The following is a 19,763-nucleotide window of genomic DNA, read 5'->3' as shown; positions in this document are numbered from 1 at the left end:
TAGCAGCTATTGGAGATAGCCCTAGTGATGATGAGCTAGTGAGAATAGCCCTAAATGGGTTTACTAAACAATGGAGTGTCTTTGTTCAAGTTGTCAGTGGACGAGATACTTTACCGAGTTGGGATCGACTATGGACTGATTTCACTCAGGAGGAGTTTAGACTAAGTCTTGTCAATGGGGCCAACAAGAGTCAGAAAAATGAGGTGGAACAAGAGAACGTTGCCCTAGCGGGTAAAGGGAAAGCAAAGAAGGGATCTAGCAAAGGATCAAATTCACAAAGTGAAAAGAAGAAGAAGGACCTTTCTAAGGTTAAGTGCTTTGGATGTCACGAGTTTGGCCACTATGTCAGTGATTGCCTAGAGAGGAAAAAGGGTAAGAAGCAAGTGGCAGCTTCAGCAAGTGCAGAAGAACTCTCCAGCAGAATGGAAGATGAGTTTGCACTCATAGCTTGTATGGTTAGCTCAACCTCACAGTGTGTTTGGTATATAGATAGTGGGGCGTCATTTTATATGACAGGAGTTAGAGAGTACTTCTCCAGTTACAAGGAGGAGGACACCAACATCCAGATTTCTATGGGAAACTTGTCCAAACTCAACCCTGTTGGGAAAGGGACTGTTCAGTTTCAGAGGGAGAATGGAAAGATAATTCCTCTTCATGATGTGTTTTATGTGCCGGGCTTAGGTATGAATTTGATTTCTGTATCTGTTCTTCAGGATAGGGGGTATAATGTACTCTTTAGAGGGACACATGTGTTGATTAAGCACAAGGATTGGAAATCACCCATAACTATTGGAGTTAGGAGTGGTCGCCTTTATAGATTGCAGTTTGATACTCCTAAGGCACTTATGAGCAACAATAATCCTAGAGATCTTGGAGAGCTATGGCATAGGAGGTTGGGCCATATTCATCATGGAGCACTTAGATTGCTTCGTGAGACAGTGACAGGTGTTCCGAATGTGAGCACAGAGCATGACGATACATCTAAGGAGAAAGTTGTAGATCCCACTTTATATAGACAGTTGATTGGTTCGCTTATGTATTTGGTCAACACTAGACCAGATATAGCATTTGCAGTAAACTCTCTTAGTCAGTTCATGGTTGAACCAAAGAGAATGCATTGGAGAGCGGCTAAGCATGTGCTACGTTACTTGTGTGGTACAGTCGAGTATGGGATCAGATATGTTCGAGGTGAAGGTATCAGGTTGATAGGCTATACTGATGCAGATTGGGCAGGAAGTACAACAGACAAAAGGAGCACTTCAGGGTGTTGTTTCAGCTTGGGATCAGGAGTTGTATCTTGGTTCAGCAGGAAGCAGAAGTCTGTGGCTCTAAGTTCAGCAGAAGCAGAATACATAGCAGCTAGCATGGCGACATGTGAAGCTATATGGCTTCGGAAGTTGTTAGTAGCCTTGTTTGGTCAGAAGGTTGAGACTACTGTGATACATTGTGACAATCAGAGTTGCATCAAGTTGTCTGAAAATCCAGTGTTTCATGATAGGTCTAAACATATAGATATCAGATATCACTTCATCAGAGATTGTGCACAAAGGGATACTCAGGAGTTTGTGGGAGCTCCTAGGAAGAGTACTAGACAACGAAGACAACCAGCCAAGTTCAATGACTATGTTAGTCAGTTGGTAAATAGTGAGCCTTCTAGCTATCAAGAAGCTGCAGAACATCAGGTATGGCGAGATGCTATGGTTGAGGAATATTCTTCAATAATGCAGAATGATGTGTGGGAGGTAGTACCTAGACCAACAGATAGGGCTGTAGTTGGATCACGCTGGATCTATAAGATAAAGCACGGTGCAGATGGTAGCATCGAGAAATACAAGGCTAGGTTCGTGGCAAAGGGGTTCTCTCAGAACGAGGGAATAGACTATGAGGAGACATTTGCTCCAGTTGCCAGGTATACTTCTATACGAGCTGTAATCTCACTTGCAGCACAGATGGGATGGCAGATCCATCAAATGGATGTCAAGACAACATTCCTCAATGGTGATTTGAAGGAGGAGGTATACATAGAACAACCAGAAGGCTTTGTAGCACACAGCAAAGAGACCCACGTGTGCAGATTGAAGAAAGTTGTTCGACTACAATACATACCTACAGATGAGCAGGTAGCAGACATTCTGACGAAGGCTTTGGGAAAGGCCAAATTTATCTTCTTCAGAGATAAGATGGGTGTCATGTAGAACAGCTTCCTCGCTAAGAGGGAGTGTTAATTATTGTTAGTTGGACAACTGTTATTTCTGACCCGGAAATAGCAGCACTATTTATGGGTAGCTTGGACAACTGTTCGTCCTTATCTATGAATAGCGGTTGTATTTATGGATGGTTTGGACAGCTGTTTGTCCACTTGCCAAAAATTAGTAAATGGTTATTATTTACTAATTTTAGAGATTCCCTTTTGGACATCTTGCAACCAATTCTATTATTGGCTGTTGAGTTGTCTTAATCTTAGCTGTTGGTTTGATTTAATCTCGGTCGTTGGTTTACCAACGAGAGTAGTATAAAAAGGGGTCTAGGGGGCATTTGGAGAGCAAGGCGGTGAAGCTTTGGTGAAGCTGTTTGCAGTGTTAGCAAACAGTCTTGCAGTGTTAGCAAACAGTCTTGCAGTGTTAGCAAGAGCACAGAAGGCAGGAAGCTTTTGGAGAAGCAGTTTGTAGTGTTAGCAAACAGTCTTGCAGTGTTAGCAAGGGAGAAGCTTTCGTGAAGCAGTTTGCAGTGTTAGCAAACAGTCTTGCAGTGTTAGCAAGGGCACAAGAGAGAAGCTTTTGTGAAGCAGTTTGCAGTGTTAGCAAACAGTCTTGCAGTGTTAGCAAGGGCGCAGTGTTAGCGCAGGGATAGTAGTGAGAAATATCAGCGGGAGAAATTAGGAGGTTGTCGGAGTTCTGCCAGTGTGAGGCAAAGAATTTTGTATCTCTTGATTTGCTGAAGTTTAATATAATTTCTCATCTGTAGAACTGGTTTTCCCTTAGGAGTTTTTCCAGGGACAATTTGTCCGAAAATATTGTGTTGATTCTGTTGCGCATTTCTCTCCGTATTTTAAGTGAAGTTGCAGTTGTGTTATTTTTCGATATTAGCTGAAAATTTATTTTCAGCAGTTTAATAATCATTTGTGATAGGAGATTAATAATCAGTGACTGCAATAGTTTGATTTTTCACATTCAACATAGTAAGGCTGGGTTTTATGGAATAGATGTCTTTAAACTTTAGATAAGAGGTTCTTTTCCCATTCGGCACATTATTCAAAGCAAAATTAATAGAAAGGTTAGTGAGATGAAAACACACTATGGGAAGGACTGACAATTAGAGACAATCCCGCACAAGGTGATATTTATTTCAAATCAAATGTAACCCGACGTGGGAAAATAAACAAAGAAAAAGTTACGCCTACCCGTTTAATCCGTAGTGTTGTACTACAACCAATCAAATGTAATATTTCAAAATCCAACGGCTAAGGATTCAAGTTTACATATCCCCGGATGGGATCGATCGGACGGCCAGGGTAGGTCGAAAAAAGACAATGGGGTAGCTTTAAGATACAGTATAGAATTCTTCACTAAAGTTCATTCTGTGGGAGCGTGAGACCAATTCAAAGAAATTGATTTTAAACTCAAAATGTCTCGAGGGCATCGCCAAGTCTGCAATCAGGAATCTTGCCAAGAGATGAGGCACCAAGTGTATCAGTGGCTTGAGTATTCATAAAATCTTCTCGGAGAATTTCATCAACGATGCAAGACTGTAACCGCTCCATCAGAGGATTCTAGACAGGCAGCCATTGCAATTAATAAGTTTGAAGCTTTAAAAATGTTGATGACGTCTAGTTAATTTTTGCTCCTTGTAGCTGGCTTGAGTTTGATTATTTGTGGCACTTTCAGCAACACCTTTCATGACAACCATTAGCATGATCTGCGTCCCCCACTCAAATCCACACAATACTCAGATTCGCAAATGCATAGTAAGCCCCAATTAACGACTTCAGATTACCAAGGGAAACAAAACTCTAAAATTTAAAGTTGATTCCTAATTGCAAGCGAAAATCGTAAATACACGTTGCAGATTTTCATAAAACTTTGTTGTCATTCCTTAAAATTTAGCAGGAATTCTTGTCGGATACTCTCCTTTATTGATCTGGCTGAGCAAATAAAAGCTTGTGGGGAAATTGTAGATTAAAAAAGTAGGCATACAAGGATACGAGTGACTCCGAGTGCAGAGAGTTTATATGCAGGCAAATCCGATTGTGGATTGTGTTAGTGAAGATGACGACAAATCGAATAACAACGGATGAAATGTTTCTGGCGTCTTTTTGCAGCTTTTTCTCCAGTCACGAAACTTTTTCTGATCTCACCGGGAACGGGGCCGGAATATATTTTACAGTCGATTTTGCCTGAAATGAAGTGAAAGACTTTTAATGAGGTCTACGAGATCACAAGTCTAAGGGACCAGCAAAAGACTCCCTAATCAGTTTGGTGTGAAGTTTCCAGGGTGTCCCTTTTATTATAGATCTGCATAAGTAAGATGGCACTCTTGAATAGTCTTGGTCTTTCGAAAAGTTTTTTTATGTTGCTTTTAAAATTTCTTTGTGTTGGTTGCGAATGTCCTTTTATACAGTGTAATCCTTCACATAGTGCTGCTCTTTTTCCACCACTCCTTTGGTGCAAAATCTACAAATTCTCTCCTCCCACTCTTTCTTAGGGATTTTCCATCTCCTAGTTTCACATCTTAAACGGTGTGATCAAGATCTCAGTTGGGCGATTAAGATTTTTGTCTTTCCTTTGATCTTAACTCCTAGATACTGTTTGTCATCATGCTCACATGTGGGATTAAATTCTCTGACATAATAAAAAATATTCCTACCTAGCTGATTTGTCCACATGTCAAATCTGAGTTTTTCTTCTACCCATTTTTAAATTTTTTAATTGTTTTTTTGGGCACTCTTGGTAGTCAATGTTCCACTTGTTGAACCACTTATCATTTTGTTTTTTCCATGTCCTCTTCCAACGAGCAAGCTCTTCATCAATCACCTTACTAGGCTAGTGATGTGCATCCATTTTACCCTTTTTTTTTAGATAGTTCAACAATCTAACAATTACCGAGGCCTCCACCAAGAACATGCATACCTCTACCAAAATAATCTCGTAAGGAACTGTTGATTTGATTTTCAGATTAGTTGTGATGAAGTGTTTTTGAATTCTTTCAATTTGCTGCCATTTATGCTCGTGGGTTGCCCCGATGTATAAAATCCTATCACATAATGAATTAACTAGCACTTCCACTTGGCGGGTAGGGTGTGCTATACAAACATTTTTGCAGTCTAACTAAACTATAATTGTTGGTTCAATATAACAAAAGAAAATGGCTGAAGTCAAACTGTGACAATGTCTAATATAATAATGGGCCTTGACTTTAGCCTCATAGAAAGTAATCATTAGACTAAAAAAAAGTTCTTTGAAAATGAATTTAATAATGTGCATAATTTTGTTAGAGTTTTGCTTTTGGTTCTTGTCACACACTCTCAATGGACAGAGCCTTGTTATATTCAGATTTATGTGTTGCCTAACGTTGAGAATTGCATTAGGTTCAACTAATTTACATGTCCTCTGTAGATTTAAGATGGCCACTGCATGGACAGTGAACAGAACAACAACCAACTCGTCAATTATAAAACATGCATAACTTGTTTTCTAGTCATAAGAATAATTAAAAAATCCATAAATGTCCCAAAGATACAAAAATATTGATTAGGTGCAACAAATAGAGATGCCAAATGTGTTGTAAAAACAAAGATGCCAAAGATGTATTGATCCTTGTAATTATTGTCATTTGTGCAATAGGATACATGCCCAAATTCAACGAAATATACACTAAAACTTAGCACGCAGCCTTTGCAATAAACATGAGGGGCATCAACACCCAAATTAATTATGGTTGGATTGTAGATCGGTGCCATATTGCAAGCTAGTATGGTCTAAAAGAAATGTCAATCCATTTTGTAACTCAAATAGAATAGGATAACTCTAGGATATGAGATAACCCAAGTCTACAATGAGTTTTTCGTCCATTTGAGACCGCTTGAAATGATACGTAGGATAAATTCAAGAAGGCTAATGCAAAGGGCCTAGGGTTCTATATGTTAACCATTCCTAATTAAGGTTTTAGTCTTGAATCATCCAATGATTCTTGTTTCTTGTCTTTCCACCAATCTAAACCTCCTAAAATTCTGCTCCAACTTACCTCCTAGGTGTAGTTGGTCTAGTGTAGACTTGAACTCCCTTCTAAGACACTAGTCCTACTAGTCCTTCTTTCCCCTTGAATCCTAGCCCTCACTTAGGATCTTATTTTTCCACTACCTTGGAGTCTATTGATAATGTAGATACCCTCCATAACCTTCTTGACCTCATTCAACACTTTTGGTCATAACAAAACCCAAAGGAAACTCAATCTCCTCACTTAGGCTAATTAGGCCTAATGGCTACTAGGTCTAGTAACCTTGTTTTTCTCTCATTCTCCAAATTCTTCCAAATAACCCCTAAAACAAACTTAGGAATCTGGTAGTTATCTCCTAGCACACCAAGAATCCAGATTGTCAAAGCTTTATGACAGCCATAACCCTATTTAGTGCAAAGCCATAGTTTCTAGCCTTTATTTTAGGCCTTTAATCCAATCAGCAATAAAAAATCTCCCAAGCTCTTCAAACTTCATATCAAGCCTCCATTCCACTTGCACATTCAAATTGAGATCCTAGGGCTTCTAGGAACTGCATTAATTCGACCCAACATGATCATGGGTGTGCTCTGCAACATCTCTTGTAAAACTATCCAAGGTCACATACTCCTAGCAATTAGCTTAGGGAATCACTTTTTGGCTTGAGGAAATCCATCACAAAAGTGTAAAACAAAAGAAAAAAGCTATTTACACTATCTAACATATCTCCCCACTTGGTTTCATGCATTTCCTACCATGGGAGATTAGGTTAGAGCCATTTTTACACAGTCAGCCCTGTGAAGGTAAAGTTCAGGCCAGACAACAAGAAAATGTTGTAACTTGGAACCCTTACAACTTCAACACAAAATTGAATATGGAAAAGAACCAAGGAAAGTCAATCTAACAAAAACATGAAATTGATCTCCTATACCAATCCATACAAATTCAGACAACACCTTAAAACAATGGAAAACCCTACAAACAATCCGTATAGAAACTCCACACATGCATAAAATTGATGGTAAACATTCCAAACTTCAAAAAATGATCTTTTATGCTCATATACCCGAGGATGGGTAGTTGCAACCTACCCAACTACCATTTTGCAATTTCTTGCAAAAATTGCAAAAGTTGCTCAAGCAACTTTTGAGCAATTTTGCAACTTTGGAGCAACTTTTTACTCATAAGGCTTTTTGGCCAAATGGGTCCACCTAGGACCATTCTAGGACCCTAGATAGAATACCGAGGACCTATTTAGATAGTCAAAGACCTCAATTACTCATCCCTTCTCATATTTGACCTATTGAGCAACTTTTGAGCAACTAAGACCTAATGAGCATCTTAGCTCTTACAATTGGATTAGTTGCATTCCAAGGACACTTGGAACTTATTATGAGTAACTTTTGAGCAACTAAGACCTAATGAGCATCTTAGATCTTACAATGGGATTATTTGCATTTCAAGGACACTTGGATCTTATTAAACACACTCACACACCTAACTAACCTCTAATCACACCAAAAACTCACATTTAGGGAGGTGCCCTGCACCAAAGGCGTTCACCAAACTCAATCATTCTGAAAAACTCATCAAACACTAAGTTGTAATTCACCTAGGTCATGAAGCATACACAAGGATTCAAGCAACACATAAAACATTAAGTATACATGTGAATATGATGAAGGTACGCTCTGATACCACTTGATGAAGGTACACTCTGATACCACTAATGACAGTACACTCTGATACCACTTGATGATGGGCCACACTACCCTTACCAACTCACAACCAAGAATGAAGACCAAGAGAAAATAAAATGCTTCCCAAAGAACACTTGTATTATACTTTAAAATCCAATAGCAATTACATTAACATTTCTGCAAGATCTCTCAAGATCCAATCCAAACCCAAGCTAGTCTAGATCCACACTCTAGTAGAAACCTCTGAGATCTCAACTTGTGCTCACAAGCCACCAAGCAACCTCCTTGTTTCTAAACCCCGGTCACTAGCTCTTCTCCAACTTTATCCAAGATCCAAGCGTAAACTGCCTCACATTCGGCGCTCTATCTACACACTCACAATTCCACCACAATCTTGTTGTAAACTGCCTCATATTCGGCGCTCTGTCTAAAGACTCCGAAAAAATCTCTCCTCACTTCCTCCTCTTTCACACTTTCCAGCCTTCCAAGCTTTCCAAGCTTCACCTTCCACAACTTTTACCTTTCCAAGCTTTCCTTCCAAAGCTTCTACTTCCCAAGCTACTCCTTCTCAAGCTTCCACTTCTCAGGCTACTCCTTGAGCTTGATTAGAAATGCTCATATGCCTTGCTTAAATAGGCACTTACCACCCAATGCATGACTTATCCACAACCTTTTAGAATTCCACCTACACAATATCTACAACCTTCTACAACTTCCATAACCTTCCACAATATCCCACAACTTTCTACAATATTCATAACTTTCTAGAATTCTACCCACACACCTTGATAAATGGAATGACAACCATTTATTTTTTATTTTTTCTATTATGCCACCTATGCACCTCGAAAATAGAAGTTTCTCCTTTTCTCCTTTTTTCCATTTATTTTACTTTTTTATTATTTCTCCTCTAATTTTCGTCACTTTTCTCTCTCCTCCAGAATTTTTTTTTTTAAAAAATAATTTATTTCCAATTTTTTTTAAAAAAAATTATTTCCAATTTTTATTTTATTTTTTTCAATAATTTTTTCATGCAAGATGCCCCTGCATTAGAATAAATGTATGAATCATACCCAAAAATAGACGTAATTTATCTATATTTTACTTTTCTGGACCAACTTTGGGAAAATCAGGCAAGAAGGTATGGAATCTCTAGAATACACGTACCCAAATCAATAAGATAGATCCAAAATAATTCCTTTCATGCCTTGTTTGCAAAATTGCCTTCCCTACTACCAAGGAACCTTCCCTTGACTATAGAGAATTTGGAAGTGAAAAATGGATGTAGACAAAATGGTCAAGCTTCATAATTTGATAATTCCTCACAATAAAATCTGGGCACCCATTTGTATTTGAAATCAGGTACCCAATCTAAATTAAATACAAATTTAACTCCAATAATCCACGATTTAATATGTAACAAATCGAGGGAAATGCTAATAAAAATGGTTGGCCAGATTCAACTTAACACAACCAAGATATAATTTAAAACATTTAAAAGAACCAGTGATATGTCGATAAAAATGGCTGGCAGAATTCAATGCTTGTCCACCTTTTCACAAAACAAACGAAGTCACAAAGGTTCAAATTCCTATTTGAAAAATAATACTAATTCTTGATGAGCTTTTTATCTTGCTTATGAACATATTTCTTTGTATTCTTCATCCAAAACCATTAAAACATAGACATTTTTTCGTCAGAAGAATTTTTATTCCAAACATTTAATAGAGATTACAAAGCAACAATGTCCAATAATCGATAACACACAAACAATCTAGCACTAAAATCCAAAAGAAGTGCTCGACAATAATAATTCCCTATTAAAAAAATGAAGCAAAACTCAATCTCCTACTAACGCCTTTCAAAGAAATTGGTGCTCAAGGGCCAAATAACATATCAACATATCCAAATACAAAAGAAAAGATTTTGGTGGCCAATTAAGTGAGGAAAGTGATGAAACTAAGCAAAAGAGCCACAAAGGCGACACCTTTATGAACAAAAATGGCAGAAGTGGGAGAATAATTGAGGCCAATTAAAGAAGAAGGAAACCCACAGTTGCCAAATTTATAGCAGACTTTGGCACTTGAATTGTGGTAGTTGGAGAGGTGGTGGACTCTGGGTAATTTTTGGTAAGCCAATGTTTACCCAGTTATAAAATTGTGGCCTCTCGCCTAGCTTACTGTCCACTTAGGCTACTCAGTCATTAGAAACTAGGATCATGGCATGCCCTTCCCAGCGGTGGAGGTGAGGGAATTCTGATAGCCCTATGCAAGTAGGTGCATGAGAAATTGTTGGTGGGCTTTTGCCCAAGTGAAAGCCTATAGACAATTATAAAGTTAATATATTATTATTCAAATTATCCTATCACTTCTATGTTGTGTTTTTAATCTTATGACATTCTTTATTAATACTTTAAATATATTATATGCTAACAATATTTAACAAAAAATGATTTTGAAGTTTTTTTTATTGATATAGAGTATGACTTTATAAAATATTTTTTAATGAATTGCAGAATTATTAGATTAATAGTTTTAATATTAACAAGCAACACAATGTGTCAAAGTGCATCCCTAATGCTTATATTGGTTGAAGAGGCAAAATTTAAAAGAAAATGAAATAATATGCAAGTAAAGTGTATACAAAATGTTTGTATAACACAAGAGAAAGGGCGCTACACATTTGATCACTCAGAGGGGAAGATAAGTCATGGAATTGCTACATTATTTTATCCCCAACTCAGTATGAAAGATATGCTTCCTTGTTAAGGAGAGAGATGAAATAAATGAATAAATGAATGAATCAACCAGACTTTTAAGATATCGCTTGAATTTGATGAAGTTTGATGGTGTTAGCCGATGTATTACATGAATAAATAACATAATTGTTAAAATACTTATATATTGTCTACCAAAAAATAAATATACAAATATTGACAATAGCCTACAACACAATGGTAAATTGTAAGCCTCGTATGTGGGAGGTCTTGGGTTCGAATCCACTCAAGTTTAATAAATAATAATAATTAATCAAGCTTACCAAAATTAGGATTGAGCAATATGATTTATACAATCATGTAAAATAATGATTGAAAAATAGGATTTGTATAATCATGTAAAATTATTATTGAAAAATAATTATAAACTATAGTAGTTGCATAATTCTTTGATATGGTTGGTTAATTTAATTGTAAAATTGGATTGAATGATTACAATAATATGATGAACTAATAATAAATGCAGTAAAAAAGACTAATATCATTATTATTTTATGAAATTATTCTCAATGCATTAAAGTTATCTCTTAATTACATGGGCAATATATAGATAGAAACATTCATATGGTAAAAATTTAAAAATGATAATTAATTTAAATTATTTTTAAAAAAAATTAATGCATATAAGCAACAAATCTTTTTAGCAAGTGTTTTTAAAGAACATTTGATGATATATTTTAAATATTATTTGTATAGATAAACTAATTTATATTTTTTCAATGTTATAATCAATATGTGTATGCTAATATTTTTTTTACCAAATCCTTTATTTGTATTAATGTATTTAACTTTTATATTTTGTCTCCATTCAAATGCAGGCACTGGGGAGGAAAGAATGGGGAAGAAAACCCACGGTCTAGCCTAGGGTGGTGCACCCTTTATACATAGGAAGTACATATGCCTCATTGAATGAGAACTTAGAAAGGAATTCCCTCGTTTACATCAAATTACTCAATTTGACAACTTAATAAGGGCATACCCTTTCCTTAATGTCATTTCTATTGACAAAACTAGATTCTAAAATAGTAGATATGCCGCATTTTGGAGGAATTAGAAGGGTATTCCCCCTTTCACAATAATCGGTACCAAATTGTTGCTTTTCAAATGAGCTACTAATATAACCTAGCTTCTATGATATCTACCCATGTTTTGATTATTCCATTAAAAATATTGGTGTAGAAGAGCATATAATCAATTTATGTTCCTAAACCTACATAAAGATATTAGGTTTGTTTGTTGATGTGATATCCATTAGCCTACATCAGTGTTAGATTGCAAAGACAAGGTTAGAATCCTTAAGAATCTCAATCTAGAAAATAATTTCATATTAAATTACATAATGAAGATCGACCAAAGTATGGAAGACAATCATACATTTCTATTGAGTCTACTCTTAACAGTAAATATGTGGATTTCAAAATGTAATTGTCAAAACCCTTGAAATTTGGTAATATTGTAAAAAATTATGTACATCGAAAACCTCTGCTTCACTATACTTTATACAACACTTTAACAAAACAAGAACAAAAATGTAGTAACTCAAATTGACCTACCACAAATAATAATATTAAGAAGACACACCTTGGAAACTTATCAAAACTATCCCTGAGAAGCAACCTTGAGGAGACTATCGCCAAAATACGAAACCACCAATTGGTTGATCTTTGAACACATATACTACTAACAAATGAGGATCTCATATAGCTATAGTTAGTATAAGAAAACTTGGCAACATCATATATTAAAGAAACATGTGAGATTCTTCACAAATTGAGCAGAAATAAATTAGATCATGTTATGATTTCCATGATAAAGGTTGAATGTACCACAACTCTTTACTAAAGGAGACCATGTAGCCTCACAAAAACCACCCTAATAAGAGTAAATTAAGGGGTATAATTCCTAGAGCACACAAAAATAGATTCTAAGGATCACACTTGAATCAAGAATGTACACTTACTTTGATGGCCAGGCAAGAAGTCACATCACAATAACATTGATAACAAAAAGGAATTCACATGAATATCATATGAGTATAATAGAAAGAAATTAGAAAGAGGCAACAACAAGAAACCCATATTAATTCCAATAAAAATACCATCAACTCTGAAAGATTTGGTGAAGTTGAATACCATGACATATTGAGCCCAACAAACATATCATCACTTTTTTAATACCCACTCAATCAAGGAAACCATTATCTAATAGCCCATACTATCATCATAATTCATATAATCAAAGATGCTCCTCATAAGGTAATAAAAGAGCAAAGGAATTATGATAAGAAAAAACCATCCACATATAACTAAAGGAGAAGAGATAGAAAATTGAAGATAGCCATATGTTACATAGTATAAAGGCCAATCGATATGAAAATCAATGTATCATTATTTTATATATGTGTATATGTTGATTTTGTAATATTTAAAAGACTCACAAATATAAAACTTTAAAAATAATTAAATTAACAATAATAATAAAAGAAAAGGATTTCAAAATATTGAAGAAAAAAAAAAGATATACTAGTTTTTATTTGGACAATGCTATAATTAACATGTTTATGTAATTGATGTTTTATTTGCATATTCTTTTTTTTTTCATAAGTATTAAAACTAGTGATATTTATATTTTTAAATAAAAATGTATGCAAAATAAGAGAAATATCAAATTTATAGATATCTAAGATTGTAAATAAACTAAAATTATCAACTTTATACACTTATATCTAACTTATATTGTTATTACTATTTGCTCATAGACTATGTTTTATCATATGTGTTATTTTGTTATAAATTTTATATCTATATAGTCTATATTATATACAAATTAAGGTACACTTCTCTAAGACCTTCTATCCAAGGGATCCAATAGCTTAGGAACCTTGAATGACAACTTAGAGCTCACTAGTCATTATGCGCAAGAGGTGCAAAATAAGGTGTTGTGGCTCTTAAATGAGGTTATATATACAACCCCTAGCAAGGTGCACCATGAAATGGGATATTCAAAGACAAGATAAATAGTGCTAGTGTCAAAGAATCAAGATGTAATGTAATGCAAAATGTAAAACTAAGCTAAGAAAATGTCAAATGCAAGCTAAACTAATAAGTATGAGAGTGTTACAAGTCCTCTTATTTAAGCTAAATGAGTTAATCTAAAACATAAAAGAAGCTATACTAATGTAAACGAGTTATGATGCTACTATGAAATACAAGTGATGTAACAAGGTCTTCATGAGCTCCAAGAGTACCTAAAAATCCTGTAGCATAACGTTAGTAAAAAAAACATGATATATGAGATGCGGAGAGAGCTCTCCATTTTAAAGATAGACGGACGATAGAGATCAAAGGACAAGAGGGACCTAATCAAGGGTGGAGGATGAAATTTGAATGACCCATGTACACAAAATTTTCAACCAATCGTAATCAAGAGTTAACTTTTGTGTCCCTCAATTGAGACAAAAGCCTTTTCTCTTACTTTTAAATAGGGAAAATGCTTTATGTGTACAAACTTTAGGATAAATGAAAAGTGGGGACTTTTACTTAATTAAAGGGGAGAAAGTTTATTTTAATTAAATAAGAACATGTGATAAGGCAGTCAAACCATAGGTTATATTTGAATAAATGGATTTTTTAAGATTTGATGAAGAATAAGTGATTAATAAATTGAGCAAAAATGCTAGAAAGCAGGCTAATAGTCTAGATGACCATTTTTGGGTGATTATATTTGTCCCTCTTTGACTAATGCGTGATCTATCTAGGAACACATTACGTTAAAGAATGAAGAAGCCAAATAAATAGCAGAGAAATTTGACTCCGAAGAATGAAGTGCAAAGAGAGATAGCAAATCCTGAATGCACACCCTATTAGTGGCAGTACTGAACACTAGGAAAGAGATAAGACAACATCAATACTCAAGACAAGCACTAATATATCAATCCAATAAAGAATAAAAATGAAGAGAAAATGGAAAGGTCAAGCATATGCTCTTGAGAGAATAATAAGCCATAGCGGAAAAATCGCTTGCAGCAATGATAAAATGTTCATGCCGCTCGAGATCAAAATCAAAATGAGATAGAGAAGATGCAAAAATGATCTAGATATGATCAAATAAAGATTAAGAAAATCCCATGATAATAGCTAAGCAATTAAGACCAAAGGAGAGACCACCAAATAGTGAGAATATGCCTCAGTTTGACTAAGTTTGACCAAGAGAGATAAAGCATCAAAATTAGATCAAAGCAAGAAAATAGTGAAGTAAAATGAAATGGACTGAACAATAAGAGTGGAAGAAAGTAGAAATGATGAAGAAATGAAGAAATGATGATTCCCTAATGAGATTTAAATATTAGGCCTCAAAATGTCAGCCAACTGTGTGAAGAAGGAAGAATTTTAAAATACAATTTTGACCATCAAGACAAACTCAAATTTTGATTTCAATCCCAAAAATGGATCCATGATGTCAAATTAGTTAGGGGTACATTTTTCATGCAAATCTGAGGAGTTCAAAAATAAGGTCAAAATATGGTCAAAAGGTATAAAAGGGGCCCTGCTGGGACTCAAGATTGCAAATGGATTTTGAGTACCATATTAAGAAACTTTGCTAAATGAGTCCTTATAAAAAAAAATTGTGCTTATGTGTCAAATTATCATTTTGAGTCATAAGATGTGTTTAAGTGCTCATCACCTTTCATTTAGTATATCCATGCACCTCATGTTGTCAATTTGAAGTTTTGAATCATTTGGTGAGGTGTTGTTGTGAGCATTTGAGAAATCTACATTTTGGCTTAAGTATCAAACATATTTCAGAGGCCTAGTTTGCATTTAAATATCTTACACCTGGTAAAGTGTCATGACTCACCACTTTGGGAGTGTTTAGGATGCATATCAGAGAACCTATGTTCCATATTTCAAGTCATTATGTTATGTTTGATAGGGTTTTGAGTTCCTCAAAGTTGGACTTTTATCTCTTACATGATTTTGCACTTTGCACATTAGTTCAGGAAGCCATGTTTGACAATGAATATGTTATGGCCCATTGAGTATTTTGAAGAAATGGCCATACCACTACATTTTAGTCATAAATGGTATCCTATTTTTGCAATTCGAAGTCCTAATGAATCCATTTGATAAGTTTTGTAAGTTGATTCCATTTGCAAAAAAAAACAAAATTGCCTAATTGTCTTTTATGATAGTTTATTAGTGTTCATGTTTGACTAGCCATACCTTTGACCCAATTGACCCTATAGGGAAAATTATTTTTTCTATTGAATTCTAGGGGTGAGAGACATGTTATGTTTCAGATTTGAGCTTACGAAGAATCTATTTGATTAGGAGACCTATTCAGGATGTTAAAGCTTTGAAACTATGATAGATGAAGCCAAACAGATTTCACTGTTATATTCTATATAGAAAATACTTTCCCCATGTTAGATTGAAATTTCCTACCAATCCATCTGGAAATTTTCCTAAGGTCATTCCATGTGCAAAAATAATTGTTTTGACAAGCTGTCTAACTTTGTGATTCATGGTAGCCAACTTCAAAGGTTTGGAAAATGTACTTAGGATATTGTCATGAGCTAAAAGCATACATTCATATTCTCCATGTGAAAATGAATCAATGTTCTAGGTTTCATTTCCCCAAGTGACCATTTGATTGATTTGCAAAGTCAAAACCAAATGCAATTATTTGTTTCTAACTTGTTGTTCATAGGATCAATTTTGAATGAGCAACTTTGATAGTCAATATCTTTTTACCCAGATGTTGTCATGAGAAGTTTATGGACCATATAGCATTTATGTTAGGTATCAAAGCTCAATCAGGTGTTTATGTCAAGTTTTAAGGTTAGTCTAAGGACCTCTAAACACGAAATGGGCAGTTATCTGAAAAGGTAAAAATGAGTTTTATACTATCAACTAATGATTCACATTGGATTTAAATGGATCATGAAGATAAGTTAGTGGTTTCTAGGTGGGATAGTTGTTTGAGTTCAAAAATAAAAATTATTCATACCCATTGTGGGGCCCAACTAATTTTGTCATAATGTTAAGATGATATTTGGGAAGTAATGGTGTCTCAAGAGATTAAAATAATTTGATCATTAAGAATGTTGTGATCTAAGAGTATTGTTGGAAAAAAAGGTTCTTAGGTCAAAAGAATGAAATCATTTTGGTCATTGTCCAGTTAGCTGATTACCTTAATAACAAAGGATTGGACATCCTTTTGCAATGATTCCATGGTCAGACAACATCATGTGTTTACTAAAAATAGTACATTGACTTCATTTAATTTGTCAACCCAGGAATGTAAACTTGAGAGGATGACTACAAAGTCTATGCTCTAATTCTCCTTTAAGTCATTATAACTAAAGTAAAGGAAATGCTGAAGGAATTCTATACTAGAAACTGAAACAACAACTTAATTGAAAGCTTGAAAGAAATGCTACAACAATAAACCTATCTATTCACCTATGCTATAGGAACAATTCATTGATTATGTTATCAATGGCTATAGAAGCAACAAAATTCTATCTTGCAAAGAAACAAACAAGGAAATGAAATTTATTCTAACAGAATAATTCACTCACCAAGTGGGCCCACTTGGATGAGTGAACATAAAGACAATTAAGATAAAAGGTGTAAACTTGAATTGTGTATTCTATTCTTTCATTCATACTAGAAAGTTATACTAAAAATAGTATTATACTCTGTTCCTATGAATATCAACTGATTCCATTCTTTTTCCAAAACTGTGCTTAAAGCAACAACAAACATTATTTAAAGGAAACTACAACTACTTCCTAACTCTATGATCACTACATTAATGAGGATCAATTACAAACTCATAAAGTTTGAAACATAATTTCCACTAGCCACAAATAAATTCTCCAGAAATATAGCAAATTGTGGAAGCTACATTCGTGCATTGTTTCAATAGAAAATGATGACTTTCTCCACTTGTGATGGTTCAGTGACCCTACCAATTTTGACTTTGGCACTAAAGAGTTGACCTTCGTATACCACAACAAGTACCTAAAAAAGTATTCAATGTGCACACCAATTCCACATACATATATTTATTTCATCATCAATATTCAAAAAGGTGTAAAGTTAAAATTACCACTCTTGCAATCCTATGGCTACAGGAGGAAAATTTCCCAAGATATAACATGAATGAGGGAACATTTATCACCATGCAACATCACCATTTTTTACCATAGATTCAAGAAAATATAGACTAATTATACTATCCATACTTCTACTTCATGTCTTTAACATACATATAACATATACATAAAAACATAAGTTCATTTTCTTAAAACCATAAAGTCATGATTGTTTCTACAAGCTAACTTGCTTAAAATAATATAAAAAGATCTTAAAAAAATGGCCTTTTAGAGGCCCATCATTCCCCCCAACTGAGCTATTGCTGGTCCCCAACAACCATGAAATTCCTAATCCTGGCTTGAACTCTCTAATCACTGATTGTCCTCTCTCCTGGCTCATTCTTGACATAGTCAAAGTACCCATAATTTGCCTTGAGCCTTTTTCATTGCTAAACTTTTGTTGCCATATCATGATATTCTACATCATTGTTTACTACAAGTAGTGGCTACAAGAGAATAGGGGGTTGATACTTTAATGGAAGCCAATGTTTTTATTGATTCCTTCTTAAATCAATATACCATGGAATTCTAATAGTAGCAAGAGTTCAATTCTGAGGAAAGTAGGGTTCTCTTATCTTTAAGTCATGGGGCATTCGTATCTACCTCTACCTTGAAGCAACAATAATTGTCTCAACATCTTGAGAGGAGTGTTGTTCCCAATCTACAAAGGCTTGTTCTCTAACTAAGTAGACTTTCCTGGCTCTAGTAGGGTTGCCTAGAATAGAAATTCAATCCAGAAATGTTCGTTTGGAGTGTTGAAATTTCAGCCTCATGAACAAAGGAATTGTCATTTCATTGTTTCTGTAAGGTGCAACCTAATGTTCCCTACTTATCTCATTCTGCATCCATGACATCATTGCTCTTAATTGCACATCCCTTGTATACAAAAGTGAATTCCACTCTATGTCATTAGGCACTACCAAATTGTGGAGATACAATTCACATAATAAATTCTTTAAAGGCATTGGAACTATTTGGAATGTGTCATAAAACTCATGCAACATTGCAATAGAGGGATTAAACCCTTCCATAATTCTAGTCAACTAAAAATTTAGAAGCTTCTCTTTGAGGAACAATGCATACACTGGTGATGGTGATCTACATTCCTTCAACTCAAGAATCAATCTTGTAACTTGTTCAATTCTCCTTTTCAAAATTGCATTATGGTCTGAGCTCTGTTTCAACTGATAGCTCTATTCATTAATAACCTACTTCATTTTTTCTCTTTCTATCTTCCATTGAGCTCTTTCCCATAATAACTATTGAAACAAATTGATTCTAGTGGACAAAGGTGTAGACAAATTGGGTAGTGGGAATGGCTCCTGATTAAAAATGTATATCCATTCAGATGTCAAATGAAGAATTTTGTTAACATCCTATGGTGTGGAGCATTCTCCTTTACTTATGACAATTTTTTTCACCACATTCTCTTTTGTACTAGATTTAGCTATTGTTGTGGCCAATGTATCAAGCCCATCCTATCTAAGTTTTTCCATTACTTCCTCAAAAACTTCTTACTTGAATTGTGGATAATCTTGAGAAGGTAGGTCTTCTAGATTCTCATCAGTTTCTTGCATAACAGGGATTTCTTCAAATTCCTCAAATGCTTAAAGCTCATCAACCTCCTTATCACTATCAACAATCACATAGTTAACACTAAGGTCAACTTCAAGTGCTAGACTTGGGTTATTGCACTCATTATCAACAACTATGTTTTCTTTGCAATTTTTCCTTAGAAGAGGACTCCTTCTCAACCTTAGAAGATTCTAGGTTAACCATCATAATAGACCCTTTAGCAACCTTATTTCCTTCACAAATTCTTGCACTTCGCCTCGTAGGAGGTGTAGACACACAAGGAAGGTTCTTTCATTTCTTTTTTCTTGCAAACATTTCTATAGTAGGTGCTTCAGGAGGC

Source organism: Cupressus sempervirens, chromosome 4 (assembly GCF_028749045.1).
Source record: "Cupressus sempervirens isolate cs-2001-9-10 chromosome 4, ASM2874904v1, whole genome shotgun sequence".
Taxonomy (NCBI): Eukaryota; Viridiplantae; Streptophyta; class Pinopsida; order Cupressales; family Cupressaceae; genus Cupressus; species Cupressus sempervirens.
This window is presented reverse-complemented; position numbering follows the sequence as displayed.